The sequence below is a fragment of the Dipodomys spectabilis genome, unplaced genomic scaffold, assembly GCF_019054845.1.
Source record: "Dipodomys spectabilis isolate Male_0828 unplaced genomic scaffold, ASM1905484v1 ptg000092l, whole genome shotgun sequence".
Taxonomy (NCBI): Eukaryota; Metazoa; Chordata; class Mammalia; order Rodentia; family Heteromyidae; genus Dipodomys; species Dipodomys spectabilis.
Genome location: NW_024870769.1, coordinates 10,937,501 through 10,956,745, shown reverse-complemented (window position 1 = coordinate 10,956,745; position 19,245 = coordinate 10,937,501).

Below are 19,245 nucleotides of genomic sequence, written 5' to 3'. Positions count from 1 at the left end.
AAACAGAAAAAGCCGGAAATGGCACTGTGGCTCAAATGGTAGAGTGCTAGCTTTGAGCAAAAGAAGCTCAGGGCAGTACCCAGGCCCTGAGTTCAAGCCCCAGGACTGGGAAAAAAGATAAAGGAAGAGAGAGAGAGAAAGATGATTGGATTTGCACATGCAGTTGGTTTCCCTCTGCCTTCAGCATGTTATACCGAAATTCGGGGACCCCCAGAAGACCACCAGAGACCACGATCAATGTAAGCAACAAAGATCCGGTTTATTGCAAGCTCGAGCTTGGTCCTCCGCGCCCACGGTAACTGGTGACGCTAAGAGGCCCTGAGCATAGAATCAGCACAGTTTTTATAGTATTGAACAAACAACTTTAAGGAACTTTTACATAAAAAATTACATGATTGGTTAACATGCATTTAAAGCAAGCTAAACTGGGCAAATAATGATTGGTTGACCTTTACAGAAAAATGTCCTTGGTCCATAGCTTGACCGAAAATGGTTATGAGTCACACCCGGACCAACAGAATGCATGGCATGTCTCGCCCCGGGCTCTGAAAAACTGGTTGGTCAGAAACTCTTAGTCCTAGGTGGCTGGGGGGCAATGCCACTTGGGGGCTAACACCTGCCTTAAGCAAACGCCATCTATGGCTCCAAGAATTGTGCATGGCTTTCTGTCATAAATTCCTAGCATTGGGGCTAAAGTGGGTCACGAGTCAAGTCGCAGAACTGAGATCGAGTGTTAAACAAAAATGGAGTTGCTTAGGTTTCTTAAAACATTATATTTCTTCCCTAGGGCTTTACTGCCTCCGCCTCCGGGAGGGAGGGGCGTTGCAGCTGTGGGGGATAATTCTGAGGACTTTGCCCCCTTGGTCAGGGCTGTAAACCCTTTGAGGTCTTTTACTAAGCAACTCTAGGCTCCCAGGCTGACATTCCACTACTGAGTAACTAAAACCAGTCACAGTTAAAATTCATACAAAAACCATACAATCATCTAGCACAAAGCAATTCATACAGAAGCAAAAATGGCTGTTAGGTGCTGTATTTATATATATTTTTACGTTCTTCAAGCACTGACCTGACTATTAGTCAGACCGTTACTGAGAATACCTAAGGACAGAGACCAGCATGGGATATCCAGCCCAGAGCCTCACACAGCTTCTCATACATGTTGATCAAGCTGATGTGAAGAAGGACTCCTGACTTTGTCCAAAGCAACAGACAGAGCAGGCACAGGATTTTAATTGCATCTAGGGTGGGATTTTTACCCCCAGGAAGAGATGCTCCTCAACCAACTTCCCAACTCCAGAGGAGAACTGTTCCAAGCTCACATTGAACCCATCGTAGGAAGGATCAGACATGGAGATCAGGGAAGAACCAATTCGATAGTCGGGGTGCATTATGTGCTAGCTCCTCCTGTCTCTTGGAAGACTTTGTAAAGGACAAGGGGTCATTTATATATTTAATGGAATTCACCAATGAAGTTATTGGTCCACGAATTTGTTTTGTGGGAAAATTCTTAAACAAGTAGTAATTAATGCACTTGGTGCTGCTTTACTAAAAGCTGAGGCAGAATGAATCTGGAAGTGGGCTACATTTTGCATAAGGATGCTGTATGCCACCCCAGAAAGAACTTTGGCTCATGTGGTAGCCAGTCTCTAGGGCAGTCTCCAGCATCTCTACCTGCGGACATTCAAATCTTAAGCTGTTCCTTCCCACACACACAAGTATTAGAAGCCTACAGTGCCTCTGGGGTCCAGGATGGGCACTAACTTCTTGTCCAGACTCTCTATGGAACCATGGGAGGGGGAGCCATGTTTGGATAGCCCTGTGGCAGGTCTACAAGGTAAGAAAGCAAACTTCCTGAAACACCCATGGGCATGAGGTTGAGGTGGGTCCTGGAGCCCACCAGCTTCCACCGAAGCATCATAGGAGCACCTGCATGTAACCATCATGCTAAGACACTCCAGGATGCCTCGTCCTCACAAACCATGTGAGGTTTGCAAAAATAAAAATAAATAACCAGCACAGCTGGCAATATGGAGACAGCTCAAGCCAATCTGAACCATGGTGAAGGGAGCATGCCAGGGGAACCTGCAGTTAACCTGTTACGGTTGAACTGCACACAAGGCCACGTCCGCTATATCTTCCTCTGTTAGTTTGCTTGGCCTGCCTTAACAAAGGCTGGAACAGCATAAGTGACTTGCCTCTTGAGTCTAGAGGCAGGAGATCTGAAAGCCAGATGCTGGCAGATTTGGTTCTCCTTGGGCCTGAGAGGAAAAGGTCTGGTCTATATCTCCCTCTTGGCCTTGCAGATTTAGTCTCCGCCCTGTATTTTCTACCCTCTTCCCTCTGCACCTGCCATGTCTAATTTTCCCCTTGGAAGAATACCAATCTTATTCAGACCATGCCCTAAAGTCCTCGTTTCATTTTGCAACCCCTGTAATGTCCTTATCTCCATAAAGCGCCATCTTCACAGGTGCAAAGGAAGTAGCACTTCAACGTGTGTATGTGTAAGAGATACAACTCTCCCCACATTGCTTGTTCATCTGCATCCTCCATTGCACCTGCCTCATTGTTAGATGAGAACCAGGAAGCCCGAGAGCAGGCAATGTGTTTCCATAAGCAAATTCCCTGTGAACAATAGCAGCCTGCTCAGTGCTCTTTGTGACTTGCCCAGTTAGAGGGGCGAAAGGTGAAAATCCTCTCAGATCTGTTTCTCTGCTCTTGGTTTCCAAGCTAATGCCACTGTCAGCCGTATAAAGGTGACATTCAAACCTGAAGTTAATGCCAACACAATCTGTATGTATATGAGCCCTTTTCCTATTGAGGGCTAGAATGGAAGTCTATAATGTCCTTTCTTCTATCATTATTGCTCTTCAAAATGTGTACCCAGAGGCTATTTTGTGTAGCCACCTACAACATTTAGAACAAATATGTTCCTGTAGCTGTTGCTATTATCCAAATGTAGGGGAAACATCCACTTTCCTGAAAGATTAAATTTTAAAGTAGATCACTATATTTTTTTTATTACTCGAACTTCATCGTTGAATGGCTATAAAAGGTTACAAGTCATTCCTTTCCCAAACGTCCAAGGGAAAGGGAGGAACTTGCTCATGTTTATCATGATTAGGTTCCTCTGCCAGTTACCATGTTTCCTTGGGAGAGCAAGCTTTGTCATGGTGGTAGGTGGTAATGACCCTGCCCACCTGAACTTGAGAGTTAGTTGGAAGGTGGGTGAGAAAGAGGACTCTTCCCATGACTTTGATGAAGCAATGATGGGACTGTGCATGAGGAACTGCCACTGAAGGAGAGCAAGATTCATTTCAAAGACTTACAGGGACTTGCTGAGCTCACTCTTTATAAGCGGAAAAGGATAGTGAACACAAGTCTCAGAGAAGGCAATGTAGAGTTTTGAAATAGCACGGCATTTGAAATGATGTGAGGATAAAACTCCAGTACAAATCAGAGAATTCATGTTTCTAAAGAAAATGACTGAATGGAAAGGGGGATTCTCCTGGCTGGATTTCTAAAAGTTGGAGAAGAAATGAGAAATTAAGTCTCTTCCAGTTACTGTCCCTACTGAGGGCTGGGACCTCTCTTCAGCATCCCTCAGCCCTGCCTTCCTCCTTTGTAGCAAGGATGTTAAACTTTCCAGTAGAAATATAAATACAAAGCCATCTACCACTGAAGAAATCAAAGAGAGAAACAGAATTCCACCATAAATTTAATAAATGTGTTGGGCTTCATTATCATACTAGGCATTGAATACATGAAGAGAAAAAAAAAAAAAAAACAAAGACCTAACTAGATAGAATGTGTGCATGAGATGTCTATACAATGTTTCATCCACTCAACACAGTTTCCCAAACCTGGATTTCTTGTCACTTGTAGTTCGGATATTTAATGCCACCCACCCACTCAATAAAGTCACAGCCCCCAAGATGGTGTTATTGGAAGATGTTGAAGCCTTCCCAGAGGGAAGTGTAAGTCACTGGAACAAGCCCCCAACAGGGATTGAGAAAGCTCAGACCCTTCTTCCACTATAAACTCATACCAGGATGGTTGCCCCCACAACCCCCAGGGTCAAAGCAACAGGACAATCAATCATAGGCTAGAAACTCAAAACCTGGTGAGCTTTTTTCTGTTTTCACATATTGTGTATTAGTGACAGAAGGCTGACTAACATACTCATTCATGTCAAAAACAAAACAACTCTTCTCAAAATAAACGCCAGTGTGACTGACATTCATAAGAAAAGTGCTTCAAGGACATCATAGAACTTAGATTCTTGGCAAGATGTGGAACTAAACTGACCAGTGAGAACAAGGTATTTAATCACAATTAAGCTTAATTTCCATGTATAATGTAATGATTGTAAAGATTAAGTTACATGATAAGTGCTTATCACATAGTAGGGTTATTTTTAATAGAATAAACAGCTTCATGTGTGTAGGAAATTTTATATACAAAAGCACCCTGCAATGATTCCAGGAGCAAAGAAGGTGAACATGGAAAGTTTTGATGTATCATATAACCTTCACTTAAGAGCAAGATCTCGGTTTCACATCTCTAGGGACTCTGTTTGTCCAGCTCAAACTAAATTTTGTCTCCCAATTTCATTGCCTGAAAGAGCTTATTCAGAAATTTACCTGCTCAAACTAAATGTTTCTTTCCTTAATTCATCTCATTATACCTACACACACACACAAACACACACACACACACACACACACACACACACACACACACACACACACACATACACACACACACCAGCCTAAACATTTAAATTTTATGGCACCATTATTGCAAATAGAATCTCATCAAGCTCTAAAAATTCCTAGGAGAGCTGGGATTGAAGGTCTTCATTGGAATGCATGAGACACAGCATCCCAGTGGATATTCCCCTTGTTTACAGTATTTCCTTTGGTCAGAGTTGAGATCATCAGTACTGAAATGACTATATTGCAGATTCACTAAGTATCTAAATGAACTAGACCCCTCTATTCAACTCCAGACAGGTCCAGTAAATTGCTCATGATGAGATGGAGCTAGTTTTTAATGTTCAAATGTAATTTACAGAAAAGCTAAAATTAAGGAGAATTAAAAACGAGTGAAAATAAAAGGAAGAGGGAAGCTTGCTGTCAAAAAACAGCCCCAGTGAAAAAAGACTGCCTAGAGAAAAATAGAGGAGAAAGAGCTCAAACTTGTATCTTGGATTTTAACAGCTAAGAGAAGATATTGAAAGAGGAAATTAGCATGGCTTTTCCTTTATTCTCCATCTGAAAATCAGGGATAATAATCTTAGCCAGGCACAATAGCACATACCTGTAGTCCCAGGTCTTGGAACATTTAGGTAGGAGGATCTTGAGTTCCAAGCTAGCCTGGGTTACATTGTAAGAGTTTGCTTAAAGCACACACACACACACACACACACACACACACACACACACACACACACACACACACACACAAATTATCATTATCTCAAAACTAAGGTAAAGCCTCAGGGAAACAACAGAGTAGGTGAATGCTTTACACTGAACTTGGAAAATACACAAAGTAGAAAGAACCAGACTACTATAGGAACTAGATTTCTATGGCCATAGACAGAGAGAGAGAGAAAGGGAGAGAGAGAGAGAAAGAACTAAGCCATGCTTTATAGGACAAATGTAATTCAGTAAAACTATCCCTCACTTGAGCAATGACTCTGCCTTTTGCCAGTCCTAGTTGGGCAGGGGCAGAGGTAGAACAGGACTCAAAATTTCAAGTTCTTTACTCTTCAATAAAAAAAAATTGTGCCTGGTTAAAAGTAATTGCCATTCTCATGCTAAAGATGATCCACTTTCAGTCTATTGACAGTGTGTTTCTTTCTTAATAAACTTTTCTAGTAATTTCACTGTTTTGCATCTTGCCAGAATTCTTTACTTCATGGATGTGAGAATGCTATGCTGATTTTCTAGTAATGAATTAATTACTGACCAAAGGACAAACAGACAAAACAAGTTAATTAAAAATAAATAAATGGGGGCTGGGAAGTTGGCTCAGTGGTAGAGTGCTTGCCTTGCATGCCTGAGGTCCTGGGTTCGATTCCTCAGCACCACATAAGCAAAAAGAAAAAAAGCCAGAAGTGGTGCTGTGGCTCAAGTGGTAGAGCACTAGCCTTGAGCTGAAGAGCTGAGGGACAGTGCCCAGGCCCAGAGTTCAGGCCCCACGACCGGACCCCCCCCCCCCCAAAAAAAAGAAAAATAGATGAATTGGACATTGTTCAAAAGTCTATCTATACACTAAAGATTGTTCAAAAGTCTACCTGTATAACTGTATTTATCTAAATACTCTCACAAACACATATGAGCTATCAGCTTGATGCCAGAATTAAAAAAGAACAGTACCAAAAAGATATCATTAGAGATCTAAGCCATAAAAATACAAAGTTTCCAGGTGCTTGTGACTCAGGTCTATAATCTTAGTTACTAAGGAGGCTAAGATCTGAGGATCACAGTTTGAAGCCAGCCCTAGCAGAAAAGTTCATCTCAAATTAACCATCAAAAAGCCAGAAGTGGAGCTGTAAGCAGAAAGCTCAGGGACAGCACCCAGATCCTGAGTTAAAGCCCCAGGACCAACACACACACACAACACACACACACACACACACACACAACACACACACACACACACACACACAAATACACACACATACAAATACACACACACAGAGAAATTGTTTTTCCACAATGTGTTAAAAATGCACAATAATAAGGTAGGTTCTTCTCTAAAGAACACAGATGATTCCACATTGAAAATCAGTTTTCATTACAGTTTATATTTACAAAGAAAATTGTATGATTATTTAAAATAATACAAAATGGTAAAAGTAAGTGTTTATTTAAGCCCAAATGCAATTAGAAGGTTGACATAAAAGAGATTTCTATAGCCCAGGAAATTGCAGCTAACAGGAGCCTAAAGAAAATAATGGTGACCAGGCGCTGGTGGCTCAAAGTTATAATCCTAGCTACTCAGAAGATTGAGACGTGAAGATCGTGGTTTGAAGCCAGCTGGGGCAAAAAACTTTGTAAGACACTTACCTCCAATAGACCACCCCAAAACCAGAGTAGAGCTATGGCACTAGTGGTAAAGCACTGGCCTTGAGCCTGAGCACAAAAGCTCAGGGACAGCACCCAAGCCTTAAGTTCAAGCCCTATAAACCAACCAAAAAAGAAAGGAAGGAAGGAAGGAAGGAAGGAAGGAAGGAAGGAAGGAAGGAAGGAAGGAAGGAAGGAAGGAAGGAAGGAAGGAAGGAAGAAAGGAAGGAAAGAAGGGAGGGAGGGAGAGAGGGAGAGAGGGAAGGAGGGAAAGAAGCAAAAGAAAAGAAAAGAGAAAGGAAAAGAAACTAATGGTAAAACAATTAGAAACAAATTTTTTTAAATACAAATTCTCACCATCCTATTATTACCATATAATGAATCCCAATCAGAAGAAGGTTTCCTGGTCAACACACTAAATATGTTAACAGAAAATATAGAGCAACTAAGTAACTTTGGCTCTTACAGCTGGCAAAAGAAGATTTCAGACAAAACATAAGCATAATAAAAGTGAAAAGTTTGTTTTTTTAGAGATAGCAATGAAAGAGCACGTGGCATAGACCTACTATGGAAAAGACAGAAGTTTAGACCATATCTGCCATCTTGTAATTTTCTGCCATTTTCCTGGTTACACAGTTTGACCTTGAGTTAAATAATTGGATAGCTTTCTGATTGGTTGACCTCCTTTCTGATTCCTGTAAGGTTGTGATGCAAAACATGTACTGCTCCCTCATTATTTCCCCCCTCATTTTTTGCCCTTACTTCTTCATTCTTTTGTAGGACTTTCGCGTATTTCCTTGTTAGAAAGGTTTTGATTTAGCAGCTTATTCTGACATCTGCAAGCTAGATAGGCCAACATTCCTTGACTAGCTGTTCAATTAATTTGGATCACTATTCAACATTTTATTGGACACTCCAGTCAATGTAAAAAGAATTTTTCTTTAAAATTCAAAAAAATTCAAATTGTCTTTTAAGAAATATGTCCATGTTTGCAAGTAACTTAGTATCGTCAGGAGAGCCAACCATTACAAGTACATTTCTTTGTGTGTAAGCAAGTCCTGGGGCTTGAACCCTGAACTTTTTGGCTCAAGGCTACCCTACTACTTGAGATACACAGCTTCCCTTCTGGCTTTTAGATGGTTAATTTGAGATGGACTTTTCTGCCTGAGCTGGTTTTGAACCATGATCCTCAGAGCTCAATCTCCTGAGCAGCTAGGATGACAGGTGTGATCCACCCGTGCATGCCCAGCTAAAAGTATTTTTAAAACAGCTGGAAGACATCTTCATTTATATAATCATCTGAGTCTCAAGAGCATCATTGTACCAAGCAAAATTAAAACATAATAAAATCTTAAAACACAATAGCAGTTGCAATAAAAAATGAAGCCCAAGGCATTTGAAATAACTATTGTTATAAGCTGTTGAGAAACACAGTCTTAAATTTGCAAGTTACTTTTGAATGAAAACTAAAAAATGAATATACATTGATTCACCTTCTAGCTATGAGCAAGGTTACAAGGGTGTACATGCACATAAATGCCAATGCAGACATGTAGTATGTAGGGAAATTCAGATATTATAAGAAAGGGATGATGGATGTAGATAGATACAATTAGTGAGAACATTAAAGACAATGAAGATGGCCTTATTCTCCCAATTTACTTCTAACTTAATTGAAATTGTGAGATCAAAATCCAATGAGGTAATTTTTGGAGCTTGACCAGTTGAGATTTATGAGCTATAAAGAGTCAGGATTAGGTAAGCTGATTTTTAAAGAAAAACTACAAAGATACAAGACTTTCCGTATAAGATACTACTTTGGTCTATTTGTCCTATTACAACATACCTCAAACTATAATTTGCAAAGAGAAAATGTTTGCTTTTGACTATTCTGAAGGCTGGGAGGTACCAGGGAAGGCACTGGAAGATTGGGTTTTTGCTGAGGTCCCTGAACTTCAAGGCCTCCAACATGGTGCCTGGTTACTGAGTTCTCTCATAGTGAAGTTCCATACAGACCTCTGAAAGACCCTAATGATCCTAAGGTTTTGTTTCTTAATAATACACGGGGATTTTTATTTTAACATGAACTTTGGAAGGAACACAAAGGCACAAAGCACAACAGATACCAAGTCTTGTTCCTAAAAAATGGTTGGTTGGTTGTTTTAAAATAAGAAAATCTTCTCAGACTGCAGCATCATAGATAAAATAGTGATATATGACAAAAGTGGCGTTATAAATCAGTACGGTTTTGATGAATTACTGAGACACTATGCTAGGGAAATTAGATTCTCCAGATAAGAGAAAGTGGCATGCTATGGACAGAGTTCAGTTTAAACAAAATCCAATAAGAAGCTACATATGGGAGGGAGGGGAATCTTTCAAACTGTATGGAGGGAAAATAAACTATATAAGTTGACAAAGATTTCTTAAGACACAAAAAGGGCATAAACCATTCAGAAAATATCAGTTTAAAAAAGACAATATTAGAAATGAAAAAGTGTATTTAGTGAGAAACAAAAATGAGAACTTTTTAAAAACAAAGAGGGTTAAAAGTAAATATATACACATATGTGTGTATGAATACATAAAGATTAAGTATAAAAATGTATTGATAACTATGAGTATTAAAACCCCAAAAAATGAGATGAAAGTACAAAGAGGACTATTTGGAAAGGAAAGAAGATGAGTGGGAAAAGGGAGAGGGAGCAAGAAGGCAGGGTAATTAAATTGTGTATATAACGTCAATATCTATTATATACACATGTATGTAAATGCCATAACAAAACTCAAACCCAACATTGTGAACAATTAATCTACAACAATTCACATTTCCTAAAAGAGCCTCTACTTTCAATAGACCTTTGAAAGTATATTCCAGGTACCCAAATGTTAAGACCCACCTTGCAGTGACCTGTTTACATACTGAGAATGAAGTGGGTGCTCAAGTTGAATTAAGTTTAGGATCAAACATAAAACATGACAAATCTGGAAAGAGTAACAACAGAGAAGTTAATTTTCCCTGGTCTTGAAGTAGTTCAAAAACAGAGTGGGGGTGGGGCGCGCAGGGAGAGGATTTGTTAAATAGGAAGCATCCTTGTATGTGTGAAGCATGAGTTACTTACAAGAATGGTGATTTTTCTTTCATTCTTCTTGGCTAACAACTTTCTGCAAAGTGCCATATGGCTCAGACTGACACTTTGTCCTTGGTGCTTGCTGAGAATCTGTGTTCAGTCAGTTAGCTTTTGCACTCGGCTTGTTTTCTGGGGGATGACAGCAACACGGACCTCTGACTTCATATATCCTAAAAACAAAAGAAAACTGAAAGTATAAAACTAAAGTATTAAAAAATGAGAAATAAATGCAAACCATCTAAAATGATCCAGTACAGGTTCCACTCAGCAGGCACTATGATGGTGGGGTGGGGTGGGGAGATTACTCAAAATACATCGGCATTGTCAATAATCTGGAGTCCCTTTTAATGGGTTAGGAGTCCATGTTAGTTTGGGGGGTAGGGGGAGTTTCAGTTCATAGAACCAAGGATGCCTTCCAATGTAGGTCCACCTGCACACACCATCCAATCATAATCCCTTTACCCAATCAGTTTTCCCACAAGGCTTTAGGGTTACCACAATCCAGGCTTCCATGAAACTACTGTCACTAGGTAGAGCTCTTGAGTTGAATATTCTATAATGGACAGAGTGGTATCTCTTGGACCTTAACCTCTGGTACTCTATCATCTCCATTTCTCTAAGCCTCACATTTCTTACCTTGAGTTTATTGTTTTTTTTCCTGCACACTTCTTCTGATTCTTCTCTTCTCTTCACTATGTCTCATATACCCTCCTCTTCTCTTTTCTTCTCTTTCCTTCTCTTCTCTTCTCTCTGCTGCGTTCTCCCCACTGCCTTTCTACATTGTACATCTCCTGCTTTTCTCCTTGCTGGTGAATAATAATGAGAATAATAAAGCTGAAAGTACAGAAGATCTCCAAAGTATTCACAATTCATCTGAGTACACAAAAACCCTGGCCAGTTTAAAATACTGATGAGAAAAAACCCTTCCTATTAGTTTGATAGAAACCTTCCATTAACCAAACTCAGAGAAAGGGCAAGAGCCTTCAAGGTAACTTTTAATTAGAGGAACTTTATTAAACTGCTCTCCTGACAACTCATCCAAAACCCAAGGGAATTAAATGAACAAGGAAATTGAAACATAGTCACATATTAACCTCAGATTTGTTTCAGAAAAGAGGGTCAAGTCTTTCTCGTATTTGTTGATCTCCTGGCAGTCTATTCAGAAATTGCCTGCCTACAGCAATAAATTCTAATGTTTCTTCTATTTCTTCCTGTAGTAGTTTCTAGGTATCAGATTTGACTTTGAGGTGCTTGGTCTATTTTGCCTTGACATTAGTAAAAGGTGACTGATAGGGATCCAGTCTCAGTCTTCTACATATGGATGTCTAGTTTTCCCAACACCAATCTTTAAAGAGGTTGTCTTTTTTTCCCAACATATATTTTTGGTGGTAAGTATATGGTTTATTTCTAGGTCTCCTATTCTGTTCCATTGGTCTTCAGGCCTATTTTTGTGCCAGTATCAAGCTGTTTTTGTTACTATAGCTTTAGTACTTTGAAGTCTGAAAATGTGATATCTCTAGCCCTACTTTTTTTTTTTTTTTACCCTGGATTGTTTTTGGGTCCAGGGTGTTTTGTGGTTCCGTATGGATTTTTGCATTGTTTTTTCTATCTCAATGAAGAATGGCATTGGAGTTTTCATGAATATTGCATTGAATTCATAGATTGCCTTTAAGATTATAGCCATTTTTGCATTATTCTGCTAATCCAGGAACATGGGAGGTTCTTCCACTTTGTGTCTTCTTCAATTTCTTTCTTCCAAATTTTAGTTTTAGCTGAAATGTCTACAGTTCTTTATTGTTGTTGTTGAGTCATTGCCTGGTTTTTGAATGAGTATAATTCTGGTTTTAAAGAATTAGTTTTGTAGTGATTTCCCCCTTCCTATTTCATGGAAGACTTTAGGAGTGTTGGTATTAGTTCTTCATTCAACTATGAACCCATTAGTGCCTAACCTTTTCTTTGGAGGTTTTCTATTGTCATTTGAATTTCATTACTTGTTACAGATCTGCTTAAGGGGTTCGTATCCTCCTGGCTCAATTTTGCTTCATTGATATTATCTAGGACTACACCTGTTTCTACCAGATTTTTCCAGTTGGCTGGCATAAAGGTTAGTGAAGAATTCCGTTATAATATTCTGAATTTGTCTCATATTTGTTGTGATATCTCATTTTTCATCCCTAATTTTATTTGGAATCAACAAAACAAAAAAGTTGGCTCTTCGAAATGATAAACAAAATTGATAAGCATTTAGAAAATCTGACCAAAAGGAGAAGGGCTCTCTGGTTTTCTAGGTGCACAACAGTAGAAGAATTTCACCTTAGGATTGAATATATACATATGTATATATACATATGTGTGTGTGTATATATTTTTATATATATATATGTATGTATGGGTACGAATCCTGAATAGTCTGGATACTATTTAAGGGAGATTTGGGGCTTTAGACTACAGAGTTGATGCTGGAATCAGTTTAAACTTCTGAGGCTTTTGGAATGGAAAAAATGTATTTTCATGCAAGAAAGACATGCATGAAAGCACATGCATTTGGGGGTGTTAGGAGCAAGGTATTATGGATTAACGTTGCACCCCAAGTTTATACATTGAAGCTCAGATCCCCAGGTGGCTGTTCAATCATGCACTGTGTAAAGATGCTTTACTCATTGACAGGCTGTACATAGGATCACTGTGAGCGATCACATGATCTTGTTTCCCACATCTTTTTTGCATCCTTTTCTCTTTTGCTTAGTATAATCATTATATACAAAATCCATTGCCAATGTTCCCAGTAAGAATCCATGCCGAGCAACTGACCTAAAAACAAAATTAAAAGTGATAAAGGACTGCAAAATTGGTTTGTCATTCCCCAGTCAGGCATGGCGTTTTCCACCCTAGCTACCATCCTGAAGGACAAAAACAAAGTGACAGAAACTGTTAATGGAGCTGCTTCACTGAAGGCAACAAGACTGAGAAATTTCAGAAGGGCCTATATCAAATATGGAGAAACTTCTTGTTGTGTGTATGTGTGTGTGTGTGTGTGTGTGTCTGTCTGTCTGTCTGTCTGTGGCAAGTCCTTGGGCTTGAACTCAGGGCTCACAATGCAGCTGACTCTACCACTTGAGCCACATCCACACTTCAAGCTATTTGCTAGTTGATTGGAGGTAAGAGTCCCTTGTGGACTTTTCTGCCTGGGCTAGCTCTGCATATGGCTTTCAGATCTCAGCCTCCTGACTAGCTAGAAATAGAGACATGAATCAACAGCAACCAGCAAGAAGCAGCTTCTAATGCCCTTACTTGAACACCACATACAGAAAAGGTTCCCATCTCAGTCATGTAAGTAGATTCTATGATGTTTATCCTAGTGGCAAAGAGGCTATAAACATGCTTCTCAGAGAGGTCAAAAGCTATGTATATATGACCATATAACCTGGTGCTAAGGGAAATGAACCCCAAGATAGGTACACAAGAGGTTTTATCTTTGTTACTGTTCTTCTTAATGTACTTGTAATGTACTACATGATTTTTAATACTTTTTTTATTATGAGAATACTGTATACAGGAGGGGTTATAGTTACATGAGCAAGGTAATCAGTACATTTCTTATCAAACATTGTTGTCTCCTTCTTTGTTTTTCTCCTACCATCCCTTCTCTCCCATCTCCGCAACTCTATTCTCCCCCATCCCCATACCCACTCCCCCACACCCTCACCCCTCCACCCACCTAAATTGTAAAGTTTGTTTTGCGACATAGTGTCTTGTACATCTCTTTGTTGCAATGGTTCAACCTGTATCCCTGTTTAAACAATTTTTTCTCTTCCCCTCCACAAACTATACCACATCAAATACAGTGAAAACAAGGTTGTACTGTGGAAGAGGGACATACAAAGCAACAAAAAATCACGTGGTACCTTATAAATATATTAGAAGCAATAGTAAGAGGGAAAAAAACATTTGTGTCCTTACCTTGGGGTTCATTTTGCTTGACAGCATCTTATCTGACCATTTCTGCTTGTCTCAGACATATACTAGTTATTGTAAATAAGGAAAATTGTGGGACCTATGTTTCTTTTGGCCTGGCTTACTTAATATAATGTTTTCCAAGTCTTTCCATTTCCTAAAAAATGGAGCAATGTCATTCTTTCTGATGGAGGCATAGAATTCCATTGTGTATATATACCACATTTTCTTGATCCAATCATCTACTGAAGGGCATCTGGATTGGTTCCATATCTTAGCTATAGTAAATAATGCTGCAATAAACATAGTTGTGCTGGTAGCTTTAGTGTGGTCTTGTTTGTAAACATTTGGGTAAATGCCCAAAAGTGGTATTGCTGAGTCACAGGGGAGCTCTATATGGAGTCTTTTGAGGAACCTCCATACTACTTTCCAAAGTGGTTGAACAAGTTTACAATCCCACCAACAATGCAATAGGGTTCCCTTCTGGCCACATCCCCTTCTTCCCCCATAGTACAACCCCTGTTGTCACTGTATTTGTTTCTGGTGTCCTGGATCTTGTATATACATTTTTCTAATTTGGGGAGGGGAAGGGAAATAACAAAATGCCGAAATAAGGATACAGGATGACCCATTGTAACAATGACATGTACAAGACAGTATGTTGAAAACGAACTTTACAACTTTGCAGGGGAAGGAGGAGAGCATGGGAGAGGGGAAGGAGGAGTTGGGGAGATGGGGAGGAAAGGGATGGTAGGGGAAAAACAAAGGAGGAGGTAACAATGCTCAATAGGAAATGGACTCATTACCTTGCCCATGTAAATGTAACCTCTCTGTACAATATCTTTACAATAAAAATATATTTTAAAAAAACATGCTTCTCAGAACACATCTTGTCCTATGTGACATATAGCAGTGATGGGCCTTGATCATATAAGATTAATGTCCTTCGTAGCTAGCAAAATCAATAGAAAGCCCATGGATTGGGAGAAGATCCTCACTAGCCATACAAAGGACAAGGGTCTCTACAATATACCTGGAACTCAAAAAATTAAATCCCTCAACAACAAATCTTCAAAGAAACAGTTGCCCCATAAATAAGTGGGCTAAAGAGAAATTCCTCTCAAGAGGAAAGAAGGATGGCCAATAGACACATGAAGAGATGCTCAACCTCCCTAGCCATAAAAGAAATGCAAATCAAAACAACATTGAGATACCACTTCACCCCAGTTAGAATGGCAAAAATCAAGAACTCTAATAACAACAGATGCTGATGCTAGAGGGGATGTGGACAGAAAGGAACCTTACTTCATTGTTGGTGGGAGTGTAAACTTGTTCAACCACTTTGGAAAGTAGTATGGAGGTTCCTCAAAAGACTCCACATAGAGCTCCCCTATGACCCAGCAATCCCACTTTTGGGCATTTACCCAAATGTTTACAAACAAGAACACACTAAAGCTACCAGCACAACTATGTTTATTGCAGCATTATTTACCATAGCTAAGATATGGAACCAACCCAGATGCCCCTCAGTAGATGAATGGATCAAGAAAATGTGGTATATATACACAATGGAATTCTATGCCTCCATCAGAAAGAATGACATTGCCCCATTCGTTAGGAAATGGAAAGGCTTGGAAAAAATTACATTAAGTGAAGTAAGCCAGGCCCAAAGAAACATAGGTCCCATGGTTGCCCTTATTTGCAATATCTAGTATATGTCTGAGTCAAGCAGAAAAGGTCAGATAAGGTGATGTTAGGGAAATGAACCCTAGGATAATGTATTCAAATGTTTTTTTTCTTTCATGCGATTGTTTCTAATACATTTATTAGATTATTTCTTTGTTGCTTTGTATGTCCCTCCCCCACAGTATAACCTCTGCTTTCACTGTATTTGATGTCGGTATAATTTGTGGAGGGGAAGGGGAAAAACAAGTCGTTTAAATAGGGATACAGGTGGACCCATTGCGACAATGAGAAGTACAAGTGGTTATGTTGAAAACGAACTTTACAACTTTGGTGGGGGGGGGAGGATTTGGGTGGGGGTGATGGGGGGAGAATGGGAAGGGATGGGAAGGGGAAACAAAGGAGGAGGCTACAATGCTTGATAAGAAATGTACTCATTATCTTGCCCATGTAATTGTAACCCCACTGTACAGTACTTTCACAATAAAAAAAATAAAAATTAAAAAAAAAGATTAGTGTCCTTATATGAAGCCATACCCAGATGATCACTCTTTCTCTACATGCATGATAAGGAAAGGCCATCTATAGATATAACAAGAACTGAGCTGTCTGGTGAAAAGAATGGTGACTCTCTTAACACCCATCAGGCCAGGAAGATAGTCTTTGCCTGAAATTAACCCTGTTGAATCTGCTTGTGGAACTCCAAGCCTCCAGAACTAAATCTAGCCCCAGAATCTCTAGGTCTCCAGTGGGAGTGACAGCCCCAAGGATCTGACTTGCCTTTTGTGGGTGTTCTTCCCTTTTCTTAAAAGGTCGTAGCACATTACCTCATTCTACTGTCCTGTGAAATGTTCACAGTTTTCTGACAGTTTTCCTTCCACTTCTGTAATTTTCTGTCTACTTTTCTAGGTGCAGAAAATAAAGTTCTGTTATTTAGCCACCCAGTCTATGGTTTTGCAATTGCTTGTTATAATAACAATCAAGATCACTATTATAATCTTTATTTCTTTGGAGTCTATGCCTTTCTTGTTATTGTTTACAATCCTTAATCATGGTAGAGTGTCATGTTTAGAAACTTTTTTGGAGTCTGTACTGAAGTCTATTTTTAGGGCCTTGCACTTGCTAGACACTTGATGCATGCCCCTTACCCTTATTCTTTGTTTATTTTTTAGATAGGGCTTCATAGTTTTGCCTGGGGCTAGTCTTGAAACTTGATCTTTCTACTATGTCATTCATGTAGCTGGGATTAATACCATAGCTAGCTGGTTGATACAGATGAGGTCTCAATGACTTTTTGTACAGTCTAGCCATAAATTTTACTCCTGGATCTCTAATCTCTACCTCTCAACTACCAGGGATTATAGGCATAAATCACACATACGTCACCCGGTGAAAGCTAAAATTTTGAAATGTGTATATATATATGAGTGTATTTATTTATCTCTTTTTTTATTACTTGTTTTGAACTCAGAACCTTCTATGCCTGATTTTCCAAAGCCATTCTTGAGAAGTCTGGCCACATTTTTCTCTTGATTCTGCTAATATAACCTGTGTGTCCATGTTCATGTCCATGAATGTGTACATAGGCACTTTTATAATCTTTTCATCTCTTCTTCCAAAATTTTGCTATTTTTATTTGATATCACTTTATTCCCATCATTTTGTTGGGCACAGAGGTATTCCACTTTGGAATTTCTATTATTTGAATAGTGAATCTCCAAAATTAAAGCTCTAATAGATATTGGTTTTGCTTTTTGTTTCTATTTCGTATATCTCTTTGCCTTTGGTTCTATTTTGAAAAACAGCATTCCATTTCAATTCTTCCTCCCAGCCATTATATTTAATATTTCATTGCTGATACATTTTCATTTCTGGAATGGTCGTGTGGTTGCTGTTATTATTCTCTGAATATACCTGTTCCTGTATTTTAAATGTCATATTTTTTCTCATCATTTGAGGACTGTTTAAGTTTATAGCTTCTTATATGAATTCCAGTATACTTCAAATTCAGCTCATTTGTTTTGTTTGCTCTTTGTCTATGTTTCAAATCTACCTTCAAGTTAGAGGCTTTCTGAAGATAATTTGCTATCCTTGGCTATGTGCTTATATTTATACATGAGGATACAGAGGTCATTCAAAGTCTTCATTGTTTGGATGATGTGAGTCCAACAAAGAATGACCCCAGTAGAACATTTTGGTAGGTGACCACAAGATGTTAGGATTCTCAGAATTTTCTCACTGATAGATCCATTTCACTAGTGAAAATGGCACTACAAGCAACTGGCAGAGGGCTGGGTGGTGTTTAAACCTGAATGCTAATACTTTGCAGTTTCAAGCCATCATATTTTTTCTAGAACATTTTTGCTCACTTCTCTTCTGTACCAGACTGGTCCCTTTGTCCCCAGAAGGACCTGGGGACTTTTGTCTACAGCTCCTCAGATTGACCCTCTAAAAAGAGTAAAATTCCTGTGTCTCTCCAAGGTTAAAGATGAGGCTTCCAGTCTCCTCCTCAAGATCATAAAAGGGCCCCGGATGCTACATATCCGTAAGACAGCATTCACAAAGTCATTACTTCAGTTCCACCTCCTGTCCCTAGCAAGTGTTTATTTCCCCCAGCTCCTGACTAGTGGGTTGCAAAGCCAAGTCCTCAGTGATGAAGATTACCCTCATTGCTGACAGAGCCACTTCCCTCTCATCCTTACTGTCTGGAAAACATAACTGTTTCTGTCTTCTCTCACATCCTCCCTGACCTTGAGAACTGACACTGCTGAAAAATCTCTTCATCTACTCCTCAAAATCCCAATGTCATTCTTCACAAAAATAGAAAAAAAATCAATCCTAAAATTCATATAGGAACCTCAGCCACACTGAGGAAAAGGAGCAATGCTCTAGGTATTAAAATATCTGACTTCAAATTCTACTTCAGAGTCATAACAACAAAAGCAATGGCACAAAACAAACATGAAAACCCATGGACTAGAAGACTTAGAAATAAACCCAGTTACACAGATACAGACATATGGCCTTTGTTTAACAAAGGTCCACCCCCAAAAAAGCATAGGCTAGGGGCTGGGAAGGTGGCTCAGTGGTAGAGCACTTGCCTTGCATGCATGAAGCCCTGGGCTCGATTCCTCAGCACCATATAAAGAAAAAAGCCAGAAGTAGCGCTGTGGCTCAAGTGGTAGAGCACTAGCCTTGAGCTGAAAGCTGAGGGACAGTGCCCATGCCCGAGTTCAGGCCCCAGGACGGGACCAAAAAAAAAAAAAAAACAAAAAAAGCATAGGCTAAAGAAAAGACAGTATCTTGGACAAATAGTGCTGGAAAAAAATTGGTTAGCTACATGCTAAAATGAAAACTTGATCTCTAGCTCTTAACCTGTACAAATTCAGTTAAAGATCTTA